This window comes from Typopeltis vanoorti, chromosome 9 (genome assembly GCF_054136105.1).
Source record: "Typopeltis vanoorti isolate ZY-2024b chromosome 9, IOZ_Tvanoo_1.0, whole genome shotgun sequence".
In the NCBI taxonomy this organism is placed as follows: domain Eukaryota; kingdom Metazoa; phylum Arthropoda; class Arachnida; order Uropygi; family Thelyphonidae; genus Typopeltis; species Typopeltis vanoorti.
The window spans coordinates 138909457-138914885 of NC_143557.1; positions in this window are offsets into that span (position 1 = coordinate 138909457).

Consider the following 5429-nt stretch of genomic DNA (forward strand, 5'->3'; position numbering starts at 1 on the left):
GGATACTTTTTCGTTCACAAATAGTATCAAACAAATGAACAAAACTTATTAGAGAATAACAGTAAATTATTTCAATCTGTAAAGAAAATAAGTAGATAGTCAGATTTCATCTGCGGCTCTGTTCTCGTCAATCCACTAACATTAACGCCGGCCAAAAAAAGCAGGACAATCAATCCCGCTGTCAGGTAGACAGCATCTGCACTCGCCAAAGACCAGGCCGTGGTTCGAATCTCACTATGGATGTTTTTGAATGTCTTTAGATTTTAGATCAATTTCATCGCCCGTTGTGTGACTACCACACCCTAGTTACTGGAGGTCAGACGTGGTTTGAAAACGTTCCATGTTCGGTTTATAGAGTAGGGTTCAAGAATTATTTATCAGTAGGCCATACATGGTAGTAGCCATGCGAATTCCACTCAAGCCAGAGAAATCTGTCGTGAGCGAAATTCACAATAAATAAATAAATAAGAACTTTAAAAGAAATTTTTAAAAAACGTGCTCGTAGTTACTTAGCTACATGAATTAGTGAAGCTCATCTTAAAAAGTACGTAGCGAATTTCATGATTTCTCTTTATCAAAGAAATCGACCGTAGAACTCATACTATTACAGCCAATAATGTGAATGTTAGACCACGAGATGGAGGTAGTTATCTATAGTACTCTCTCTATAAGACCTTCGTTCATTGACAGCCTGAACTCACTACCAGTGAAAGGCTGATGGATGGAGGCCATCTGCGGATGTCTTCAATAAGTTGGTTAAGGCTAAAGGAGATCTGTCTACTCCCTTTGGAGAATACAGGCGCTAGAGAATGGCTTTTTAAATGCTTTTTATTTGTAGGTAATAGAGAACTGTTGGAGAAAGTACAGTTGCTGTTAGTAACGAGAGTACAGTAGCAGACGGAAATAGTAAGTCGCGGAGAAAATACCATAAGAGCGTTCCTCAGATCTACTGCCCTATCCCGAAAGTATATTGGGAACTTATATGTTATACATTACGAAAATTCCCTTCTCTCATCCTTCTGATTTACTGTTTTGCATTATTTCTCTATGGCGTAAGTCCAATTTCTGGATGTTCCATTCAGGGTCTTTGTCTGGCTCCCGTAACCTCCACGAAGATTGTGGGATTTCGTATTGGACAGAGTTGAAATCATAAAGCAAATCGAAAAGAATTTCTCTTATTTACAGTACTACACTCATTATCCCCCTCCCCATCGGCATAAACAACTTTCACCGCTAAAGGCTTTCAGCACATCGCCTGTTATTTACTTAACATTTACTAAAAAAAAAAAAAAAATACTAATTTTTCATAGATTTTAGAACAGGTTTGATTCCTATGTAGATCATGCTTAAATCTGAGAGTAAATCTAGCTCATAATTAAAGTACGATGTGGCGTTTCATTAGAGCTTACTTTCGTAAGCAATTGCACTCTCACAGGCAGCTTTAATCAATACAGTTTGGACCCCTGTCTGATTACCACTGAACGCAACATATCCCTTTAATTCATCGAATCAGGTTTATTCATCGAGAAAATATTTAAACATTAATTTAGACTAACTTTTGAAGTTTTAAACGAATCATTCAATCTGATTTTTCAGATGTTAGGGGAAAATTAAGTGGATTAATTACATGAAGTTTAACTTTCAAACATGTACGGTGATCGCAGGTGGTCCGTGTTACTAAAAATATCGATTGGAGCGGATTATCAGTGTGGTTTGCTACGTATTGCACGCTCCTATGTAGAACTGCAGCGACATAGTCGGAATAATGGCTTGATTTTATCGAGGACACTGCATAGGCTAAAATTCGTTTGACGATAAGGAATGAAATGTTAGGATAAAAAAAAAAAAAAAAAGATAATTCCATTTTGACTGTAGAATATATTGCCTACCTTCTTATACGGCATCGATTTCCAAATTCAACAATTTATAATGACACCGAAACTAATGACTTCTGAAGTGCATAAAATTGTACTCTTGAAACCAGTGCATCGCTGAACTTGATATCATTAATACAGTTTACTATGCTATGAAATTCGTCTGCATATTTGTCTCAATACTCAGATATAACGAACGTATCATTCAACTGAATAAACACCTGCTATCGCTGATTGTCAGCATTCTGCCGATCGAAATAACTATGTAAGTTCAGTGATATGTGCGTGGAACATTAATTTATAGTGACAGCAATTGCTATAATTAACGGTTGTTGAATTCAGAGAAAATTAATGGACTTCTTAACAGATTTCATTAATTCATTTTGAGGTTGTTATTTTGTATCTTCAAATCGTCGTTATATCATGTCACCGATATATGCTACATATCAGAATTATAAGTTCCATGAAACATACGAAGCCTTCACAAAATAAAATGCTCTTTGAAATAACTTTCGTTGCTGAAATATGAATTATATACAACACAATTAGCGCAGTAAAAAAACAACAAACAATGTGTCAGGTATGCACGCCCTAGCGATAACATTATGAAGAAGTTAAAAAATAAATATATAATAGCAGTTTGCGTTTACATTATTTTATTTGTTTTAATAAATAAAATAAAATAAATCCACCAACGCCTTTTTATTTATTTGATTTGGATTTAGTTTTCATTTGTGTTATTATTATTTTTTTCATTGAATTGTTTTCGTGCACAATTCATAAAAGTTCCATACAGTCCTACAATAAATGGATTAGTCCCAATGAGCACTAGCTATCGACGAGAAAGGTGGTCGCCATATACACAAATTAGGACATCTGTAAACATTAAATTGTGTTCAGCGAATACGGATTGCAGTTTTGGGAAATTACTTTCCATACTCAATTCACGTTCTGACTTGTGTTCGGATTCTCTATAGAAAAGTATTATGAGAGAACGAATAATTTTCGAATTATAGCCCCCAGTGTCATAGCGAAGTAACTTCCCAAAATTTATGCCAAAAATACAATTTCTTCACGGAAGTGATTAATGCTATTTTAAGATCTTGATTTTGTAATTTTGATATTAGTTTATAATAATTCTTTATTTTAATATGTTAGATTTATTAAACATTATTTTAATATCTCTGATTTATTAAACTTCATTTAACCATCTGTCTAACGTTTACATGATCATATACTGGAAACTATCATTAGGTTAATTCATAAAGTTAGGGAGTGATATATTGTCCATATTTTACATAATTTTTCAATAATGTTCAGGATTTCTTTTTCCTCTTCTTACAATAAAATATGTGCAGTTGCATTATATCGACATCAATGGTATTTTCGGTTGTTGTCAAGTTGATGTTCTTAAAAGCATTAGTTCCACAAGCAGAGATGAAGTAAAATATTTCTTCCTGTTTCTAATATTCATTGAATATCATTCATTGCTAGTATATCCAAGTATTTATTTATTTTTCTTTTGCTACAAATTGGTACAGTTTCTTTCTTTATTAAGTGTATACTCCAATTTTTGTTTAGTGTCATAAAGATATGATTTAAGATACTCCTAATATTCCTTGCTGAGAACTAATCTTTAAACTTCAACAGTCGAATTAGGATCAAGGTATGAATTTGGAAAATCATGAAAAAAATCAATACTACTACGTTCAAACATGGAATCCGAAATATCTTACATGGTTTGGCATTGGAATTCTTAGATTCTTTCTTCAAGCTGAAATAAACATGGTAATAGAACTTCAAAACAACTGTGATATATTTTATTGTTTTATTTTTGTTTCCGATGTCTCTGCTAAATATTTCTCAATTTAAGCAGTTTAGACAAAGTGAGGTTCGGATTTTGACAAATGCATAGATGTGATTTGTCTTGCTTCTCTTCAACATACACATACAGTATAGCTTATTGGGTTAACGTAGTCGACATATGGTACACTACATCTATATTGTCTTTATGTTACAGAGACTGATTATTCGGAGTTGAACTCTTTTAAATTCCATACAATAGGATTAGTAGTTAAACAAGATACATGTGATGCAAAAAGGAAAAGAAGCGAACAGTTTCAGGTGACTGCAAGATTTGAGACTTCCAGAATTCATGTTTCTGGGAAGAACGCGCCATTTATTATTTTTTAGTTCAAATGTTTCATTACGTGTTAATCAGTTGAACACGCAATCCATAATATCAGCGTCTTAGGGAGATCCTATTAGCTTTCTTGGTAGTATGAAAACGATAACAGCTTCCTTTCGTAGTTTCAGTTTCAACAAAGCTCTTTCATTGGAAAAGTGTGCGTTCGAATCCAATCTAGAAAGCGCAGAACCCTTATCAGAACTTTTTAACAGAAAGTGAGTTAGCTGGTTTCATACTGGGTAGCAGTATTTTTCATCCAGCAAGGAGAACACATGCAATCTGCACACAGAAAATATATATTTAGGCATAATATTAACAATCACAGTATTCTAAAATTATATTTCGGAAAACCAAAGCAGAACGTGACCCTAAAGGACTTCGAATTACATTATTATTATTTTATTCACATAATTGATACACAGTCAAAACAAGATATTATATAAATAAAAATATGACTGGTGATTCAAAAAAAAAATTCAGATTCTATCCAAGAATCTAAGAATAGTCCGTCAGGTAGCGTCGTAAAATATGGACTGTTCCAAGTAATGCTGTTTTTTGTAGGTCATATGGGGCAGTGGCGCACTCAGGATTTAATCTTGGAGGGGGCCCGAGCATTCAAGATTTAATCTTGGGAGGGGGGGAGTTGAGTAGACGATTTACGAATGCACACAACGTATTGCATACGACCTATGACTGAGCATCTGCAGTGATCGCCAATACATGACAAGTAGTATAGAAATAGAAGACGCAACATAAATAAAATAATAAAAAAAGAATTTTAATTAGGAAAAGATTTTTGGAACATTTTTCTAGTGTTTATTTCCTTTTTCTTTGGGGGGGACTTGTCCCCCTCCCTGGGTGCGCCACTGCAGTAGTTAAATTCTAAACTAATAAGTTTCGGGCCCTATACAAAATAACCAATTGTATTTACCTTTTGAATACTATCCGGAAAGCTCCAAACCTCCCCGTCCCTTTCATCACGCGTTCGTAATCAGGCTACTGTTGATATTGACTTTATATACACATTCAAAACTGTAAACGATTGTTGAATAATAACACAATAATGTAGGCATAATTACCGTAAAGGGAGAAAAGTCACAAAACAGAAAAATGTTCCTAAAAACTAACCAGTTGTATTTATCTTTGAATGTGATCCACTGGTCGGGTGTCCAGTAAGTCAGCAAATCTTTCCTTTCGTTAAACGTATTAATATTATTGCATTGCAACTGATGAGAATTCTGTGTTTCTGTGGATTCGTTACAGACCTCTTTCTCTTCAGAAACTACACACAAACTGTCATTACAAACTCGTTTTGTATTATCACTGTCATCCGAGCTATTTTTCAGTTTAAAGAAGGTGCCAACGTA